Here is a 21,674-nt window from a genome sequence, read left to right as displayed (position 1 = left end):
GTTTGGCTATTACTTTGGAAGCAACACAGATGGCTTCTCGGGCAGCACAGGTTGTTGTCATAACCTCATGGGCCTGCAAGCCCTCAGGCTGCGCCTGGGGGGTGATCATAGTGGGGTCTGTGCCCATTAGCCTCTGTATGCTGGAGCCGTGCAGTGGATGGTCAGCTCCCGTTACCAAAGCTAGCTGCTTTATACTGTTGTCCTCCCTGTTTAAAAACTATCATCCCTGCCCATCAAAAATCATCCTGCAAGTCTGCTTAATATCAAAAGGTAGGGTCACCCCTCCAAAAACACTGTCAGTGAGTGTGGAAACCATGGCAGAATTAATTCGCTGTCTTCAATCGCTTTAATAATTGCCTTCACGTCTTTCGGGTTTACTGGGAAGTAGGTTCTTTGATTTCCGCCTAGTCCCCCCACCCGGACCGGAAACACCAGTGACGCCGACGGAGCCCATTCTGCACACGCTATTTTTATTTTCCACCAGTCTGTAAGCGGGGTTCAATCTTTCTCTGATAACCCCTTCACCCATGCGGGAGCGCTGTGACGAGTGACCTTACATGCCGCTGCTCTCTTTCTGTTAAAACTAGAATCAGAGTTGGAACCCCCCGGTCCCCTCTAGAGCTCGGAGCTCGAGTATGAGTCCGAGCCGGAAGTCGACTGGCCGGACGTTTCTGGGCTGCTCTGCTGTTTTTTCGGGCTCTGACCCTGCCCCTTCTTGTGGGGGTCGGGCCGTTCCCTCCCCCTGGGCTCCCCCCGCCTCCTGCTGGAGGAGGTCCTTGCCCTATAAGGACCTAATGTGAACTGAGCGCTCTGATTGGTTTTACGCTCCTCCGCGGGGGCCGCCCCTCCTCCCCTCTCACCCGCGCATGCGTTGTTAAGCGGGCTGACTGCATTTCCGCCCTCCGCGTCTTCCTTTCCGCCCTGAGCACGCGGTTCGATGCCATTTTCAAACGCATAGGGTGGGGGGACGTTTTTATCGATCCCTACAGGGTCCGACAATCCAGCCACTTCCTGCGCCTCCTCTGCGAGCCCCTGCCAAAATGCCCGCGCATGTTCCCCCCTCTCTGATGCTAAGTTGGTCTGCTCGGGGGAATCCAGCATTCGTGGTTCCGCGCCGCCGATCTGATCAAAATCCTCTGCGGTCTGCGTTGCCGCGCCCACCCCCAGCTGCGGCATGGCTAAGAAACAAGTTCGCACGGCTCTCCAGGTTTCTTGCTCTTGTCGAGCTTTTTGCAGAGCCTGGAGAACTCTGCCCCACGATTTTAGGGCTTACCCTGAGCCTGAGCACATGGTTTCCTCGGCCAGAGCCTTTGTACAATATCCCAAACCCCTGAATGGAGGATTTCTATTGGGCTTTCTATGGCCCCAAGCTTAATCAGTCTCGGTAATGCAAGACATAGATCTTTAAGCTTACACTCAATGCCCCATTGCGCATGCATCTGAGTTACGATCTTCGCTATGGCTTCCATGGTCTACGCGGGTCCGGGGGCGGCCCCCGGCTGCACTAGGCCAGCTGTGCAGCCGCCGGTCCTCTTTCCAGGCGAATCCCATTACCGAGCTCCCTCACGGGTGTCGGCACCAGTTGTTGCCTTCTGATATAAGGCAAAGCGACCTGGTTTCGAGGAGCAGCACGGCGACCAAAACTCACCAGGGTCGCTCGGGCCAAAGAGCACGCAGATACCAATGTGGCAGACAGTCAAAGGCCTTTATTGTCTCATCTCATGGGGTTTTATAGTTTAAGGGGCTTCTCTACGTCAGAGGGGGTCTGCAGTACTTTCTATGGTTAGTAAGGAGTGGAAAGTTACCAGCATTACTATCGTTAGGGGAGCTACATTCCTAGTTACATTCCTAGGGTGATCTCTTATCTCAGGGGATTAGGGGAAAAGGAATCCTGCCCCTTTCCGTCACATCACGTGATCTTCCGATCGCCTGTCCCTATCTACCACAGGAGGTACTCTTTGGGAGGGATGGACAGCATGATAATGACCCAGACAAGGTCAGGTGCACAGGGCAAATGCTGCGGAGTCTGACAAATCTGGGGCCATCCCAATACACCACCTTCATTGCAACGATTACTGCTGATACCAACCAAGAGACAGTGGGTTCTGTCACCAACAGGCTTAGAAATTGTGAGAGTGTGATCAATGGCCCAATGCAGGCTCATGTCTCTGCTGTGATTAAGAGCCTACAAGAAGAGATGAGGGTGGAGGGAGGAAGAACAGTTCCCATATGGCACCAGTGCAAGTCACAGGCCCCAAAGTCAGAGCCCAATGTCCCCCAGCTAGAGAGAGAGGGTACGTACACCCCACGAGCTGACCTGTGGTTCTTCTTGCATGACCATGGGGAAGACATGGGAAGGTGGGGTGGGAAACCCACTTCTGTCCTGGCAGCAGGGGTGCATCAACTCAAGGAGGCAAACACTAACTGAGGGAATTCCTCTAAAGTGAAAGTAGCCTCAACCTCCCGTGACCGAGCTGCCAGGTGTGATCTGTCAGATCCCCTTGAAGGAACCTCTACCATGTATGCCCAGGAAAGAAATAATAACAAGGGCTGAGGATGTCCTGCCTCTAGCTGTAGAACAGCAGGCCTGTTAGCTAAAGGAGCGAGAAAAAGCTGAGAAGCAAGAAGAAGCTGATAAGGAGCTCTCTCCAAGGCTGTAACCAAGGAGACTGAGAGAAGTGAGGAACTGAAGAAAGATAAGAGAACTTTGCAGCTGGACAAAGAATTTTTAGAAAGTTAGTTGAAATCACTGTAACTTTTCACCAATAGTGTTATGTTGACTTATTGTGGCCAATAGTTAGGATAGAAGAAGCATAAACATTTGGAAAATGTATAAAAGGTCAGCCCTGTTCAATAATGAAGAGTTGCCACCTGAGACTGCTTGTGGTCTCTGCTTTGTGTCATGACTGCCTCGGCAGCGACATCTAGTCAGGAAGAGGCACAGGAAAACTGGATTTTCTGGATGGTGTGGATCCAATGGCCTGGCACATCAGAGCCACAAAAACACAACGCCTTTGTTGATACAGGTGTGCAGTGTACCCTGATACCATCAGGACATGTGGGGGCAGAACCTGTTTCCGTTGCTGGGGTGATGGGGGATCACAGCAATTGACCCTGTTGGGAGCTGAGGGGAGCCTGACTGGGAAGGAGTGGCAGAAACATCCTATTGTGACTGGCCCAGAGGCCCCGTGGATTCTGGGCATAGACTTCCTCTGGAACAGCTTTACAAAGACCCAAAGGGACTCAGGTGGGCGTTTGGAATAGCTGTTGTAGAGGCAGAGAACATAAAGTGGTTGAACACCTTGCCTGGACTGTCAGAAAGCCCATCTGCAGTACGACTCTTGAGGGTGGAAGAGCAATGAGTGCCAATTGCCACCTTGACTGTTCATCACCAGTAGTATTGAACAAATTGAGATGCCATGATCCCCATCCACAGAATGATCCATGAGCTGGAGAGCCAAGGGATGGTCAGCAAAACCCACTCAACCTTCAACAGCCCCATCTGGCCTGTGCACAAATCTGACAGAGAATGTAGATTGACTGTGGGCTATCGTGCATTGAATGAAGTGACTCCACAGCTGAGTACTGCTGTGCTGGACATACTGGAACTCCAGTACAAGCTGGAGTCCAAGGCAGCAACATGATTTGCCACTGTTGACATAGCCAACGTGTTTTTCTCCATTCCTCTGGCAGCAGAATGCAGGCCTCAGTTTGCCTTCACCTGGAGGGGCGTACAGTACACCTGGAACCAACTGCCCCAGGGGTGGAAGCACAGCCCCACCATCTGCCATGGACTGACCCAGGCTGCACTGGAAAAGGGTGAGGCTCCAGAACACCTGCAGTGCATTGAGGACATCATTGTGTGAGGGAACACAGCAATGGAAGTGTTTGAGAAAGGAGAGAAAATCATCCAGATTCTACTGGAAACCAGCTTCACCATCAAGAAGAGCAAAATCAAAGGACCTTCCTGAAAATCCAGTTCCTGGGTGTAAAGTGGCAAGACAGATAGCATCATATTCCCACTGAGGTCATCAACATGAACACCGCAAAGTCTCCACCAACAAACAAGAAGGAAACACAAGTTTTCCTGCATGCCATAGGTTTTTGGAGAATGCACATTCGTGCGTACAGCCAGATTGTGAGCCCTCTCCACCTGCAAGAAGAACAGTTTCCACTGTTGTTGGCGCCCTGAGCAGCAACAAGCCTTGGCCCAGATCAAGCAGGAGATCGCTCATGCAGTAGCCCTTGGTCCAGTCAGAGGACCAAGAGGTGAAGAATGTGCTCTACTCTGCAGCCGGGAGCCATGGTCTGTCCTGGAGCCTTTGGCAGAAGGTGGCTGGGGATGCTCAAGGCCAACTACTGGGATTCTACAGAGGATCCAAAGCCAACTACACTCCCACAGAGAAGGAAGTCTTGTCTGCCTATGAAGGAGTCCAAGGGGCCTCAGAAGTGATGTGCACAGAAGCACAACTCCTCCTGGCACCGCAACTGCTGGTGCTGGGGCAGATGTTTAAAGGAAAGGTTCCCACCACCCACCACGCCACTGACGCCACATGGAGCAAATGGATTGCTCTGATCACACAGCGCACCCGTATTGGAAAGCTGAATCACCCTGGAATTTTGGAGATAATTACAAACTGGCTGGAAGGTGAAAACTTTGGTCTCACTGATGAAGAGAACCAGGAGTAAGTGACAAGGCTAAAGAAGCTCCACCATACAATTAGCTATCAGCAGAGGAAGCACACCATGCTCTTTTCACTGATGGCTCCTGTCGCATCGTAGGGATGAACTGGAGGTGGAAAGCAGCCATATGGAGCCCCAAATGACAGGTTGCACAAGCTACTGAAGGAGAAGGTGGATCAAGTCAACTTGAGGAACTCAAGGCTGTTCAGCTGTCCCTGGACATTGCTGAAAGAGAGAAGTGGCCAAAGCTCTACCTTTACACTGATTTCTGGATGGTTGTCAATGCTCTGTCAGGTTGGCTGGAAAGGTGAAAAGAGGCCAACTGGCAGCGCACAGAAAAATCAATCTGGGCTGCTGGTGAGTGGAAAGACATTGCCTCTTGGGTAGAAAATCTATCTGTGAATGTCCACCGTGTAGATGCCCATGTCCCCAAGAGTCAGGCTAATGCAGAACACTGAAATAATGAGCAGGTAGGTCAGGCTGCAAAGATAGAGGTGTCAAAGATAGACTTAGATTGGCAACATAAAGGAGAGTTGTTCCTAGCTCGATGGGCCCATGATGCCTCAGGCCATCAGGGCAGAGATGCCACCCATAAATGGGCATGAGACAGAGGGGTGGGTCTAACCATGGACAGTATTTCTCAGGTTATCCATGACTGTGAGACGTGTGCTGCAATCAAGCAGGCCAAGAGAGTGAAGCCCCTCTGGTATGGTGGGTGGTGGTCCAAGTACAAGTATGGGGAAGCCTGGCAGATTGACTCCATCACACTGCTCCAGACACTCCAAGTCAAGCGCTATGTGCTGACCATGGTGGAAGCCACCACTGGATGGCTGGAGACCTACCCTGTGCCTCACACCACTGCCCCTAACACCATCCTGGGCCTTGAAAAGCAAATCCTGTGGAGACATGGTGTGGGAGGATCTTTGTCCATTTGTCCCAGGTGTCCATGGGGTTGGGTTTCTTACCTATGTACAGGCAGTCATTTGGTGACAGGGGAACTCCCACCTAGAATGTTAAGAGCGTATCGTCTGTGCTTTCCATGGCCATGCAAAGATTGTCTGGCTTTAATGAATTTGCCAAAGTGATCCAGATGTTTTGTTTTGGCTGAGGGATGATCCAGCTGGTGGTCACTTGGATACGGATGAGGGCGCTGATAAAGACAATGGCAATGGTGGCACTGGTACTGCTGCAGGGTGCCCTGGAGGGTAACGCAGGAAGAATCATTCTTCTTCTTTCCCACTGGGTAGTTTTCACTTGTGGATGGTAAAAGCACACATTAGTTGACTTATTTTAAGACATTCTTAAATATTCTTAAGTTCTCCCTATAGCTCTTACCAACTCCTCCCAATCACTCCCTTTTTTTTTTTAAGGGAAATTTGAGGCAGGGAAAAAGGAGTAGTTTCAAGAGGGGAAAGAGGGAGGGGTAGGGATAAAGGGTCACTGGTAGAGGGATGGAAAAGGGAGGGGTGTGTCTGCATTTGAGGTTGACATGGACATTATCAATGGGATATATCTACGTGTGATGAGTGTCCTTGCCACAATGTTTGGATATGTGAATTTATTTTTTTCTTCATCTCCAAGAGAAAGCTGCTTCTGTGGCATGGTGGGAGAGGGAGCTGACTTTGTGTTCATTCAAGGGGTCATCTTCAGATCTGTGGTCTACATAGGGACTGATAAATCTCCTGGGAATCCACCAGGGTCCTGTATCTGTAGAAACACAAGCATTTTCTGTCACCCACATAATGAGAGGCTATGGCCCTTCAACAATTTTAGATTCATGATTCTGGTCAAGTACTGGAGGTCTTTCTTTGAGGTGTGTGTACATGTTGTTATGAGAGTGCCTTAAGACAGGGGGGTTTGGTTCTTTTTGAGAGCAATTCGTGAAAGGTATATGACATTAGAATTAATGAAATTCAAATAACGTAAAGTACTTTGCATAGTCTATCCTGTATAGAGAGAGCCAGGGGCTATGTACAAATCACAAACGGGAAAGGCACTGCTGTGGAACATGCCTTGAGCTGTTTTATTTTTCAGCATCAGTCTCATTACACGGTTGTGACAATGCGAAGATGCCAGCAGCTCACATCCCAAGCAGCTGACCAAGAACTTAATAGTACAACTTAATTTATAAGTATTTTAACCAATCCCACAAAGCAAAAGCATATTGACAGCAGTTCTATCCAACCACTATAAGCACATGTACCTTTGGTAAAACCAACACTTGCTTATTTTGAATACAATATCTGCTTGTAAGCTTTAAAACACAATGCACAGAGCTCCATTATTAAGCTTCAAAGTTCCTAATATCTTGCCAGAAAAACTTTTCTGTATCTTAGGGAGTTATTCTAGACAAGCGTTAAGACACAGACCATTGTTCTATTTCTCCTTGCTTTTCTACTTTTTAAATAATTTTTCTGCTGACCTATCTCATGGCTACTGCTTAGCTCTAATCACAGTTCTGCTGTCTCTGAGGCCTGCATTTTGCAGCTTCCCCAAAGCCCTTTGATTTTGTGGATTCCCACACTGAACACAAGTTCAGCTATTTTAAATCAAATGCTCACTGATTTAGATAATATTAGACATGGCACACTGCAAAATAGAGCTGCTATAGATTTTTTGCTGTTAGCACATGGGCACAGGTGTGAAAATTTTGAAGGAATGTGTTTTATGAACCTACTCTCTTCGATTCACAGGAAACTCAAAGAACTAGAAGACAACATGAAGAAATTGACTGTGAATGATTGGGGCTTGGATGAATGCTTTGAGGGATGGGGAATAACTGGATGATTGAAAGATACCTTAAGGGACCTTTGTTATTACTAGTAGTTATTATTATATTACTTTGTATTATTCCACACATAGTGAAATTGGTGACCCAGTTGGTAGAAAATACTGTAAAAAGGGTTTGGCTGGTGCAAGAAGAAGAAGAACAAGGGGGAATTGTAGCAATGCATCTGAACAACTTGGGCCACACTATGCACCAGCCATATTGCTTGTAGTCATTCTTATCAGAGCCCTCTGGAATTCATCAAGGTTACTAAGACATAAACTGTGCTAAATGAAGAAAGAAAAGACTGAGAAACAGAATACCAAGACCACAAGAACTCGATAACAGAGTGCTGTGAACCACATGAACTGAAACCAGTCACATACTCCGAGAAGTGCGTGCAGAACACAAGGACAAGAGAGAGGCTCCAATGAAGAAGAGCGTGATCAGTGTATGCATTAGGGTTAGAATGTATAAATAGGTGCATAATGTAAACAATAAATGGCTTCTGCTTAATCATACTGGTTAGTAGTATGGGAGCCCTGTTTGCCTGGGAAGGAGGGAGGATTCTTTTCCATAAAAAGGAAAGCACTGAGCCAGGAGCAGGAGACAAGTGACCCTTGCAGGCCTGGGGCCTCATTGCCTCCTTGTCCCTGCTCAGCAGCCTGGCAGGGGCCGCCCCATGCTCCTGCCCTGGGCATTGCACATCCCCACATGCCAGTGCCCATCCCGGCAAGAGCCCTGAGCAAGGAGGGAGGGACAGCATCTGCCTGGCCAGGGGCTGGGGCTCAGGCCTTGGCCCTTGGCATTCCTCAAACACATCCAGCTTTGCTCAGCACCAGAGACACCTTGGCCTTGTTTGTCCCCAGCTGTCATCCCTGCCTCCAGTGTTCTGCTCTAAATGGAACCTGGGGACACTTTCTCAGTCCTGTCCCTCAGTGGGACCCATTAAAACTTTAAGAAAATTTGGCGTCTAAATTTAAAGTTGAGTTGCTGAGAAGTTTTTTGAAGACACTCTCAGGCACTGAGTCTGATGTAAACAACACAAAAACCCTGAGAGGGTCATAAAACTTTTCCTAGTCCAGTTATGGAGAAAGATTTCAAAGAACTTGCAAAAAATACACATTCCTATTTTAAAGGATGTATTTTATTTTATTTCTCTTTACATCAGAGTTGATTGCAGCATTCTGTGATTGATATTGACCCAGGGTCTCTCCTCATCAGCTCCAGCCTGCTCACAGAAGCTGTGCCTGGAGCTCTGACCCAGTGTGGACAACCTTGCTCCACATTGTCCAGCCCCATCCTGTCTGTCCTCACTCCCCTGGGCCCTGCTGTGCTTGCAGAGCTGGCTGCACTCAGCCTAAGAGGGGTTTTCACTTTTTGCTTTTTTTTGAAGCAGTCTCAAACTCCTGAGTTTCCCCACTGCAAACAGACACACTGCTCAGGTGTGTGCCAGCCCCAGGTGCCACCAAAGCCACTGCAGAGCTGCCCTGGGCCAGCTCTGAGGGTGGATCATCAGCCCAAGCTGCACTGGGCACTGCAAGGGGCTGTGGCCATGGGCACTGCACTGACCCCACTGCTGGGTTTGGCTGCCATGGCCACTGAGAGAAATTAAACTGTCCTTGGAAACACTGGGGAGGACTGGGACATACTGGGGAACACTGGAAGCGCTGTGGGAGACACTGGGACATACTGGGAGTGACACTGGGGGATACTCGGAGAAACTGGGGACACTGGGGATATTGCAGAGAAGACTGGGGACACTGGGGTACCTGTGGATGACACTGTGAGGAACTGGGAACGACTGGGAATGAACTCGGGTATATTGGGACAGACTGGGCTGTACTGGGAGGGATTGGAGGGGTACTGGAATGTAATGGGTTCTACTGGGGACTAATTGGGCTTCACTGATGTTATACTGGTCTGTACTGGGGATGAACTGGGCTTTACTCGGAGGGACTGGAGGAGGGGGAATTGGCTGTTCCCACCTCCACTGCATCCCATTTGCCGAAGCTCGCGCCCATCTCCAGCCGCAGCCAATCAGCACCAGGGATCCGTGCCTGGGGGCGGTGCTTACACGGGCAGCAAATTTTCTTTTTGCCTACAACTCCCGTCATGCCCCGCGGCAAAACTGAGCCCATTGCAGCCGGGAGAACAACTCCCGTCATGCCCTGCGCTCCACTGAACTCCGGGATCCGTCTCCATCTGTCCCACAACTGTCCCCCAAACACTCCAGGATACCTCAGTGTCCCCTCAGCGCCCATTCGGGACTCCCATAAGCACCCCCGAACCCCTGAGTGCTCCCACCCCCACAGATGCCTGGTACCGTCACTTCTGGGAATTCATCTGCTCTCGTCCCCCGTGGCCCCAGAGCCCCTCAGAACACAGTCCCGCGCCTAAAACTCCGGCCGCCACCTGCGCCCTGAAGAGCCCGGTTGGAGCTCTCCGAGCTCCTCCCAAGGGCTCCCGTGCCGTTTACGTTCCCCCAGAGGATCTCAAGTCGGGGCTCGGACGCAAAGGTGTTCCCCAAGACCCGTCCCGGACTCCCAAATATTTCGTTCCAACCACTTTCGGGAGTACAGCTCCCATCATGCTCCACGGCGCACAACCAGCGCTATTTCCGCCGGGACTTTATCTCCCATCATGCCCCGCGCCCAACCGAGAGCCATTGTATCTGCGTCTCGAACTCCCGTGATGCTCCACGGCCCCGTTAAACCGTATGATACCCGCGCCTACAACTCCCATCACCCCCCGCGCCCCGGAGAGCCCCGTTCGAGTCCCTCCAAGTGCCGGCCCGGACACCGAAGGACCCCAAATTCCCCTCCGTGACCTCCAAGGGCCCCCCTGGACGCCCAAGTGCTTCCCCGGACCCTGAACTGTCCCTCAGAATCCCTGAGTGCCCCTCCAAGTGCCCACCCGGCTCCCCCAAGTGTGCCCCAGACCCTCAAGTTCCCTCTGAATTCCCTCCCCAGACCCAAAACTGCCCCAAATGTGCCCCAGAAATGTCTCCAAAGACACCGAAGTGCACGCCCCCCCCACCCAGTCTGAGAAAAACATGATAAAAAAGATGACAAAAAGACTACAAATATAACTAATTAACATAAAGAGAAAGAAATAAATAGCCAATAGAAATTCATTAATTAATTCATGAAGGAATTGTGTTACTGAGAACCAGTGATGAATAATTTTCTTGGTTGCTAGAAATGTATCAAATTTCAAGATAAATATACAAATTAGGTAATAAAAATATTGTATAGGACAATACTAAATTAAAATAATATAATCATAATTTTGTTATTAATAAATTTCATTTATACAGAAAAATGCTAAAATTTTTCTTTTTTGTTTGGGATGTCAGTCCCAGGTGAGCATTGTCAAACATCGTGAGGCTGGGGGTGAGGAGCAGCTCTTCCAAACAGGCTCAGCCTGCAAGGGGCTCATTCTCATCCATGCCCAGACCTCCTAAGGAGACATTCAGCATCCAGATCACTTGGGGAATGCTTCTATCCCCTCTTCTCATAACTAAAAAATGAAAAAATACTGATATGATTAAAAAACCAAAAATCATGAGGTGCATTTTGACATCTTCCTCCTGAAGACAACTCCAAACTGACTCCAATCACTGCACAAGCCCTGGAGACTCAAAGACAATGGAAGGGACACAAAGAGCTCCTGAGGCCTTTCTGTATTTTAATCAGCCCCACGCTGAATTTGGGGCTGGCTCCAGGAGCCTCAGGCACGCAGAGAAGGATGAAGAAGCTGCTCAAGGAGTCAGCAGCAAAACTCCATGTGCCTTGGAGCATGGCTGGGCCCCAGTGAGGGCAGGGAGTGCCCAAGGCTGCCCAGGGCCTGGTGAGAGCAGATCCTTGAGGGCAGGATTGCAGGGAGGCCAAGGCTCTGAGCAGGGAACTGCAATGCTGAGCAAGGCCTGGCTTGGCTGCAGGAAGCAGAAAGGCCAAGCCCTGAGCCCAGCCTGGGCCAGCAGGGCCTGTCCCTCACGGCTGCCTCGGGGCTCTTGGTGGGCCAGGGGGATGTGAGGGGCAGCAAGGACAAATGGCATCAACCTGCAGCCCCTGCCAGCCTCCCCAGGGAGGCCGAGGGAGAAGCAAAGTGCAGCCCCTGCCAGGAAAGTTCCTCCTGTGGGGCCTCCAGAGGCGCTGCCCGAGCCCAGGGCACAAAGGCCTGGGTGCCTGTGGCCCTGCCAGCCCTGCCCAGCCCTTGGCCATCTGTCCTGCAGGCTGTGCCCCCTGGGCGTGCTGCTCCTCTGCCCTGGCCGGCTGCACTCGCCCATCTCGCTGTGCCCCAGCATTTCTCACCCAGCGTTGCTGTGCCCTCCCTGGGCTCCCTGCATCCAGCGCTGCCGGCTCCTGGCACACAGAGCCCGGCAATGGCCCAGCCTCACGCTGCCACACCTCCAGCACCAACATTCTGCCCTGCGAGGGACTTTGCTTTCTCCTCAGCTCCAGCCTGAACCTTCCAAGGTGCACTTGGGGGAGGTTTCCTGCAATTCCCACTGCCAAAGAAAGCTCTGTCTCCTGCTGGTCACAAACAGAGAAGGGCTGGTGGCAGATCAGAGGTGGTCAGAGGCTGTTTGGGGCACAGCGACCATTGTAGCCATGATATTTTCTGAAAAATCCCTTTGCCAGGATTTAGCTCCTGAGAAGCTGAGGCCTCAGGTACAAAATATAAACAATAATTATCTGCTGCTGTGGAATGCAACAGGTTGATCTGTGATTGGCTTCATGTCATTGTTTCTAATTAATGGCCAATCACAGTCCAGCTGTGTCTCTCTCTGGTCAGACACAGGATTTTGTTATCATTCCATTCTTTCTCCTTTGCTTGCAAGCCTTCGGATGAAATCCTTTCTTCTATTCTTTTTGTATAGTTTTAATATAATATCTATCATAAAATAATAAATTAGTCTTTTGAAACATGGAGTCAGATCCTTTTCTCTTCCCTCTTCTGGGACCTCTGTGAACACCACTACTGACCATGAAATTATTAAGTTTTTTAATATTCTCTGAAAGAACAAGGGGCATCAACTACACACCTTCAACTGGCTGGATGGCCAGTTGAGTGGCGGTGAATGTTACACCAGGGAGTGGTGGTGAATGCTGCCGCATCCAGCTGGCAAGCAGTCACCTGTGGTGTCCCTCAGGGGTCTCTGCTGGAGCCAGTTCTGTTCAATATTGTTACTGACAACATGGACGAGAGTGTTGAAACTTTCAGTAGTAAATCTGCAGACAAAACTAAGCTGGGAGCGTGTGTCCATCTGCTGGAAGGTAGGAGGCCTCTGCAGAGAGACCAGGAACAGTTGGATGGATGGACAGAGTCCAGAAGAAGAAGTTTAATAAGTCCAAGTGCCGGTCCTTCACTGTGGCCACAACAACCTCTGCCGTGCTACAGGCTCGGGACAGAGTGGCTGGACAGCGGCCAGGCAGAAAGGGATCTGGGGCACTGATGGACAGCAGGCTGGACATGAGGCAGCAGTGTGCCCAGGTGGGCAAGAAGGCCAATGGCTCCTGGCCTGGATCAGGAATGGTGTGGCCAGCAGGAGCAGGGCAGTGATTCTTCCCCTGCACTCGGCACTGGTGAGGCCACACCTTGAGTGCTGTGTCCAGTTCTGGGCCCCCAATTTAGGAAGGCCATGGAGGGGCTGGAGCGTTTCCAGAGAAGGGCGAAGGGCAACAGGGCTGGGGAGGGGTCTGGAACACAAGTCCTGTGAAAAGAGGCTGAGGGAGTTGGGGTTGTTTATGCTGGAGAAGAAGAGGTTCAGGGAGACAAGGCAGAGTCAGGGCACAGGTTGGGCTTGATGATCTCCAAGGTCTTTTTCAACCTGGCTCATTCTGTGACTCTCTGGAACCACCCTTGGAGCAGTTTCAGGAAGAGCCCTGGGCCTCCTCTTCAGCAGCTCCAGCAGCCCAGGTCCCTCAGCTTCTCCTGCCAGCCCCAAAGCCCATCCTGTCAGTCCTGCAGAGCCCCTGCAGCCCCTCCTCATTTCCCAGAACAGGGAGCCCCAGAGCCAGACACAGCAGCCCACATGTGCCCCCCTGGCCTGGGGTGCCTCTGGCAAGGGAGCAGCAGGAGGCACTGCAGGAGCCTGCAGACAATTCCTGCAGCACTTGCAGGATGATCCTGCTGCCCAAGGGACGTTCCCATGGTGCCAGTTCAGGAACTGCAATGTGGAGTGCAAAAAGGGATGGGCTGTTTGCAGAAGAGGCAAACAGGGATGGGCAATGGGAAGTAATCTGGATCAGAAAATAGGAAAGAAAGTACAGGTGAAGCCAAGGAAATGCTCAGGGCAGTTTGGGGGTGGCTGCCAGGCAGCCCTGACTCTGAGCAACAGCGTCTGCAGTGGCACAGGAAACTCCCAGCTGATGGGAACAAACTTTCTGGCTGACTGCAGAGGCCAGGACAAAGCTGAGTGGTTTCCCTGGTGTCCCCCAGCCCTTGCTGGCCTCAGGGGCTGATGGCATTTGTGCTCCCTCAGGTTCATGTCCCCCCAGCAACAGCATGGGGGTGCTCCCCCTGCTCTGTGCAATGCAAACAGGGGCTGCTGAGCCAGTGCTGCCGTGCCTGTGCCTGCAAGGATGGGGCACCTGTGTGAGCTGGGGGAGAGGCCAGGGCTGCAAAGGGGGGATGTTGTTGGCAGCTCCATCAGGACGCTCTGGGACGCTGCCCTGGGCTGTGCAGCGCACTGGGGATGGATCAGCCCCTGCTCTGCTGCTCCTTCCCGTCTGCCCCAGGGCCCTTGCAGAGCCCCAGCCATGCTGTTTGCCCCCAGCCTGCCCACGGCCAGCCTGGGGCTGCTCATGGGGCTTTTCTGTGCTGAGCATTGGCCTGGGCGTGTTCTTGAGAGAGCCTGGGCAAGGAGCCTGGAGCCCCCAGGCCCTGGGCTGAGGCGTCAGCGCTGCCCCAGCAGTGCCCATGGCCTGTCCCTGCTGCAGCCCCAGCACTGCCACCCCCAGGGCTGTGCCCGGCTCCGAGAGCACTCAGGCCCTGCAGCAACACCAGGGCCACCAGGGCAGCGGGGCAGGGCCACGGAAACAGCTCTGGCAACAACAAGTTGGCACAAACAGTGACATCACTTTGTAGAAAATATTTAAAATATAAAACAAAGATAAAGGATCTCCAAAATGAAACTAAAAAGAAGTATTGAAGATTACTTTTATTACAAGTGATTGGCAGAAACTGGCCAGCAGTTTTATGCTTCTGTAACCATCTAGTCATCAGCTTCCAAACTGCCACCTTGAGCTCGTGGTTCCTCAGGCTGTAGATGAGGGGGTTCAGGGCTGGAGGCACCACCGAGTACAGAACTGACAGGGCCAGATCCAGGGATGGGGAGGAGATGGAGGAGGGTTTCAGGTAGGCAAATATGCCAGTGCTGAGGAACAGGGAGAGCACAGCCAGGTGAGGGAGGCAGGTGGAAAAGGCTTTGTGCCGTCCCTGCTCAGAGGGGATCGTCAGCACAGCCCTGAAGATCTGCACATAGGAGAAAACCATCTGCACATAGGAGAAAACACAAAACAACCAAAAGCTAAACAGGTAACAAACAATGAAATCCAAATTTTTCTGAATGTGGACTGTGAGCAGGACAGCTTGAAGATCTGGGGCACCTCACAGAAGAACTGGTCCAGGGCATTGCCATGGCACAGGGGCAGGGAAAATGTATTGGCTGTTTGCAGCAGAGCATTGAGAAGGGCACTGGCCCAGGCAGCTGCTGCCATGTGGGCACAAGCTCTGCTGCTCAGGAGGGTCCCGTAGTGCAGGGGTTTGCAGATGGACACGTAGCGGTCGTAGCACATGACAGTCAGAAGGGAAAATTCTGCTATGATAAAGAAAAGGAAGCAGAAAACCTGGGCAGCACATCCTTTATAGGAGATGTCCCTGGTGTCCCAGAGGGAATTGTGCATGGCTTTGGGGACAGTGGTGCAGATGGAGCCCAGGTCACTGAGGGCCAGGTTGAGCAGGAAGAAGAACATGGGCGTGTGCAGGTGGTGGCCGCAGGCTATGGCGCTGATGATGAGGCCGTTGCCCAGGAGGGCAGCCAGGGAGATGGCCAGCAAGAGGCAGAAGTGCAGGAGCTGCAGCTGCCGCGTGTCTGCCAATGCCAGCAGGAGGAAGTGCCTGATGCAGCTGCTGTTGGACATTCCTTCACTCTGGTCGTAGTCGACTGTTGAAAGAAGACATAGAGAAATGCAATGCATTTCTTTGAGTCAATCCTATGTATTTTATTTGGAATCAGTGCACAATCACTTCTCTTCCCATGAGGGAATTTTGCCAAACATTTTTTTGATTTTGAGTTTGTGCTGCTGAGCTCCTGCCTCATCTTTACCATTGCTCTCAGGCTGAAAACTGGGGAGACCCCAAGAAAACAGCGCTCTCTGTGCCCCAGTGCACACAGTACTAGACCTCACACAAGAGTCCTTTGATAATTACAACTCCTCTGTTTCAGGGTGCCTGCACTTAAAAATGTCTTGAAAAATAAAGTGGACTTTTTGAACACTCCAGTTTAAAAATAATTTTCTTCAAACCCTTGTGTCTTTCCCTGTGCAGCTGGACAGGAAGGAATACAAAAGGTTGCTCTGGTTCTCTGCCTCCTGGAGTTGTGCCTGCTGGGAGCTGTTTCTCTCTATCCAAGCCTTGTCCCTGCCATTGCTGCCCCAGCCCAGCCCAGCCCTGGGGGCTCAGCTCTGCCCTGCAGACCCCTCCCAGCACAGGGCACTGCCCAGGGGCATCTCCCTGGCAGCAGGGCCTTAAGGGCAGGCCAGACAAACAGAGATGCTGCAAGTCAAGGTGCTGCTGCTGCTGCTGTCTGTAGGGAGAGGAGGCTGAGGAGGCCATTTCTGAGGGAGAGCTGAGGCCCATCTGCTGATGCCCAGGGTGACAGTGCAGGAGTGTCAGTGACACAGCCAAAGCTGACAGCCCCTTTCCCTTTACTTGAGGAGAAAGCTGAGAGCAGCCCTGGCCATGCAGCACCATCTCCAGAGCAGGAGGAATCTGCCCTGATGGGGGTGGCTCCTTCCACCTCCAACTTTTCCCCTGCAGGGTCCATGGGGAGCTGCCAGGCAGGCTGAGAGCTGCCCCTGGCAGGTGGCACATGCCCTGGGCTGGCCAAGAGCCCTGAGGGCTGCAGGAGCTGCTCTGCAGGACAGTCCTGGGCAGCCCTGGCTGCAGCCCCCGCTTCACCCCCTGCAGCCGTCCCTGGCAGCAGGAGCCATCCTGCCCTCTCCCTCTGACGGTGCCCAGGGCAGCCCTGCTCTGCAGCACATCCTCCTCTTCCTGCTCCTGTGCCCCAGAGAAAGTGGGAGCGTCCTCCTGACACATCCCCCAGGCTGTGAGTTGTGCTGGCTTCAGGAGATCCCTCCAGGAGCACAGGGGACATTGCCCTGCACCCACACACTCACCATGCACAGGGCTGTGAAAGATGTTTCCGCAAGTGAAGTCTCAGCTCAATGTCTTCGCAATCCTGATTGCATTCAGCCTGTCTCTGCCTGGCTCCTGTCCCCTCAGTGCCTGCAGGCAGAGCCCTCTGCCCTACTGGGCTGGGAGAGGAGCTGGTCCTGGAAGAGCTGTACCTTTAAAGCTCAGTAGCACAGAAAAAGCACAAGGATTTTAATGAGCCTCTTGTGGCTCTAGTGTTTACATCAGACTCAGTCCCTAAGAGGGTGTTCAGAAAATTTCTCAAGAACTCAAACTTTAAATTGAAACTTCTAACTTTCCTGAAGTTTTGACGGGTTCCACTGAGGGAGACAACTGAGAGAGTGTCCCCAGGTTCCAATTAGAGCAGAACACTGGAGGCAGTGATGACTGCTGGGGACAAATAAGGCCAAGGTGTCTCTGGTGCTGAGCAAAGCTGGATGTGTTTGAGGAATGCAAAGGGCTAAGGGCTGAACCCCAGCCCCTGGCCAGGCAGATGCTGTCCCTCCCTCCTTGCTCAGGGCTCTTGCCGGGATGGGCACTGGCATGTGGGGATGTGCAATGGCAAGGGCAGGAGCATGGGGCGGCCCCTGCAGGGCTGCTGAGCAGGGACAAGGAGGCAATGAGGCCCCAGGCCTGCAAGGGTCACTTGTCTCCTGCTCCTGCCTCAGGCCCAGGCCCAGCAGCCATGGCCAAAGTGCTGCCCAAGTTGGCTCTGGCAGGGCTGTCTTGCAGCTGCTGCACATGCCTGTGCCCTGTGCAGCCCAGGCTGTCCCACGGTGTCCCTGCCCTGCGCCTCTGTCCCTGCAGGCTGTCGGCAACCCCTGGCTGCCCCACCTGGCTGGCCCCTTCCTTTGCTGACAGCTCTGCCTCCTGCCTGCCTCTGCCTGCCCACAGAAAGCCTGGGGCTGATACCAAAAGGATTCATTCCATTTTTACCCTGCCTGTGAACTCTCAGCAGAGGAACAAGACATGCAGGGACTGCTTTCCCAGCGAGGATGGTTGGAAGAGAAGAAGAAGACATCTGGCTCAAGGGTGCAGGGATAGAGAAAACAAGGAGTGAATCTATGAACTTGGGGTGGGTTTTCTGGAAATGGGTAAATTGTAATTCACATTCAGGGACTGTATATAAGCAACATCCTGGGAGAATCTCATGTCCATGTAAGTTTAGAAGTTATCCCATGTTGCACCTAAGACCTGAATAAATGATGCCCTAATAAAGACCAACTTAGTGTTAAGGAGCCTTATTCTGATATTTTGGACATTTGGTGACAGCAGAGGCTGACAGACCCAAGGAGTCTGCTGTGACACTGTGGAACCCCATGGAACAAAGGGTCCATTGTGACAGAGCAGAACCCCATTAAACCAAAATCCATTTTGGCATACTGGGGCCACATTGAACCAATAATCCATTGTGATACTGCGGATCCAAGGAGACCATTGTGACCCTGAGAAACCTCTTGGAACCAAGGGGCCATTGTGACACAGCAAGGCCTCGTGGAACCATGGGTCCATTTTGACACTGCAGAACCTCACAGAACCAAGGCGACCATGTTCTCCTGCGGAACCTCATGGAACAAAGGGTCGATGGTGACACTGCAGAACCAAGGAGACTGCTGCTGGAAGTGTGAGAGCTCAAGTCCATTGTGACACAGCAAGGCCTGATGGAACCAAGGGTCCCTTGTTAAACTGTGTGGGCTCATGGAACCAAAGGTCCATTGTGACATAGCAAGGCCTCATGGAACCATGGAGGCCATTTTATCACTTGGAGGCCTTGTGGAACTAAAGGGCCATTGTGGCACTTCAGAGCCTTGTGGAGCCAAGGGGACCATAGTGACACTGTGGGGCTCCATGAAACTAATGGTCTGTTTTGACACTGCAAGGCCTTATGGGATCATGGAGACCATTGTGACTCTACAAGATCTCATGCAAGCAAGGAACCATTGTGACACTATGGAGTCTTGGCAGGCCAAGGGGCAGTTGTCACGCCATGTGGCACCATGGAACCAAGGAGGCCATTGTGACACTGCCGGGCCCCATGGAACTAAGGATTCATGGAACTGTGCAGGACCCCATGGAACCAATGTCCATTGGGACATTGTGGGGCCTCATGGAATCCTGGAGGCCATGATGACACTTGGAGGCCTCGTTGAATCAAGGGGCTCTGCAGGGCCACATGGAACCAAAGAGAAGACTCCTCTGACATTGTGAGTCCCCATGGAACCAAGGGTCCATTGTGACACTGCAGCACCAAGGAGACCCCTGTGACACTGTAAATCCTCATTGAAGGCAGGGACCATTGTGACACTGGAGCCTCATGGAAACAAGAGGCCAGTGTGACACATCTGGGCCTCATGGAAGCAAGGATCCAATATGAAACCACCACTGTGACACTGCAGGGCCCCATGGAAACAAGGTAACAGGGAACAGATCTGGTTGGCTTGGCCTGACTGGTCCAACTGCCCTTGGCATGTTGAGACTCTGCTCATGTTCACCTGAAACCCTGGGGCTCTGGGCTTTTCTTCAAATGGAAAAGAACTGGCCTTCTCATTCAAGCATCCATGACCAAAACATGATTCCTCCTCCAAGAGTCCAGTGTGACATAGGAATGCCTCATGGAACCATGGAGACCATTATGACGCATGAGGCCTCATGGAACCAAAGGAGCATTGTGAAACAGCAAAGCCTCATTCAACCAAGGGCACAATAGTGACACTGTGGGGCTCCATTGGACCAAGGGAGATTCTTAAAGTGCAGAATCAAGGAGACCATTGTGACACTCTGGGGCATCATGGAACCACTGGTCCATTGTGACACAGCATGGCTGCAGGAAACCATGGGGGCCATTTCTACACCTTGAGGCCTTGTGAAACCAAAGGGCCATTGTGGCATTTTGTGTCTCCATGGAACCAAGGAGTCCATTGTAACACTAGGAGGCCCTGTTGGGCAATTGTGGCTCTGTGTGGCACCATGGAACCAAGGGCCCATTGTGACACTACAGGATCTAAGGATGGGACATCCCCATGGAACTAAGGATTCATGGAACAATGTGGGTCTCATGGAACCAGAGGTCCATTGTGTCTTTGCGAGGCCTCATGGAACTAAGGGGAGGGGGAATTGTGACACTGTGGGGCCCAATAGAAGCAAGGGGCCAGTGTGACACAGCTGGGCCTCATGCAGCCATGGTGTCACTGGGATTCTGAGGACTCCAAAAGAACCAAGGGGCCGTTTTGACATTCTGCAGCTGTGGAGACCCTGAGAGGCATTCCCTGGGTTAGGGAGACACAAGAAGCTTCCCTCAAAAGCTGTGCGACCCCATTGGCTCCTTCCCCTTGTTCTGTGTCCCTCAGCCACTCCCTCCCTATTCCCCCATTGGCCCCATCTTTGTACTGCCCCCATGGCACTGATCAACCCCTTCCTCTGGAGATACAGAAACCTGGACTCCTCTCAGGAATCCTGTCTTGTGACCCTGAAAATCTCACCGCACGGCTGAATTAAACATCTGTGGGTACCATGCAAATGCCCTTTTTGCTTCCCTACCCTGGGCTTTATTAGTAGCTATTCCAGCTGCAACAATGGCCCATTTTGGCAGTGTGTGTCCAATGACATCATGGTGACACTCTGGGACCTCATGGATCCAAGGGACCATTGTGATACTGAAGAACTTCATGGAACCCAGGGTCCATTGTGACACAGCAGGGCCTCATTGGAACAAAGGAACCATTGCTGACAGTACAGAAACTCATGGAACCAAGGGGCTGTGTCGACACAGCAGGGCCACATGGAACCCAGGAGACCAGTGACATTTAGGGACCTCATGGAACCAGGATCCTTTGTGACACTGTAGAAACAAGGAGACCATTGTTGATGCTGTGGAACTCATGGAACCAAGCAGCCATTGTGACAATCCAGGGCCTCGCTGAACCAGGCAGACCATTGTGACACCACAGAACCTCATGGCACTGAGGGTTTTTTGTGACACAGGAGGGCCCATGGAGCCAATTGTCCATTGTGACAATCTGGATCTGAGGAGACCATGGTGACACCATGGAAGCTCATGGAACCATGGGTCCATTGTGACAAAGAAAGGCCTCGTGGAACCATGAGGAGACCATTGAGACATCATGGAACTTTGTGGAACCAAGGAGACCATTGTGATATCATGGAACCTCATGGAACCAGCGGTCCATTGTTACAGTCCAGATCCAAGGAGAACATGGTGACAGTACAGAACCTCACAGGAACAAGATTCAAATGTTATGCTGTGGGGCTTCATGGAACCAAGGAACCACTGTGACACAGCAGGGCCACATGGAACCAATGGTCCATGGAGATACTGCAGATCCAAGGAGACTGTGGTGATGCTGTGGAACCTCGTGGAACCAAGGGGCCATTGTGACACTGTGGGACCCCATGGAACTAAATATTCATGGTGACACAGCGGGGCTGCTTGTCACCAATTGTCCATTTTGACACTACAGATCCAAGAGACCAGGGTGACACTCTGGCAGTTGATGGAACCAAGGGGCTGTTGTGACACACCAAGGCCTCGTGGAACCAAGGAAAGAATTGTGGCAGTGCAGAACCAAGGAGGCCATTTTGACAGTACGGAACCCAATGGAACCAAGGGTCCATTGTTCTACAGCAGGGCCTCATGGAGCCAAGGGGCCATTGTGAAATTGTGGGGCATAAGGGAGTCAAGGAAACCACTGATAGTGAAACCCACTGGATAGAAACTTCTGAAAAGAGTTTGGAGTATTTGAAAGCAGGCATTCTTCATTACAGCATGGTGGTCACTTGGGCC

At 51.9% G+C, this 21,674-nt stretch overlaps 2 pseudogenes; both read right to left on the bottom strand.

The window, feature by feature from the left end:
* The window catches only part of LOC134434248 (olfactory receptor 14J1-like), an 84,194-nt pseudogene extending 83,018 nt beyond the window's left edge, over positions 1-1,176 (bottom strand).
* A 12,442-nt stretch (positions 1,177-13,618) lies between these two features.
* On the bottom strand, positions 13,619-15,432 carry LOC134434247 (olfactory receptor 14C36-like; annotated as a pseudogene).
* Positions 15,433-21,674: the final 6,242 nt, after the last annotated feature.

Source organism: Melospiza melodia, unplaced genomic scaffold, assembly GCF_035770615.1.
Source record: "Melospiza melodia melodia isolate bMelMel2 unplaced genomic scaffold, bMelMel2.pri scaffold_34, whole genome shotgun sequence".
In the NCBI taxonomy this organism is placed as follows: Eukaryota; Metazoa; Chordata; class Aves; order Passeriformes; family Passerellidae; genus Melospiza; species Melospiza melodia.
Note: the sequence above shows the minus strand (reverse complement) of the source record. Positions and strands in the feature narration are given on the sequence as shown.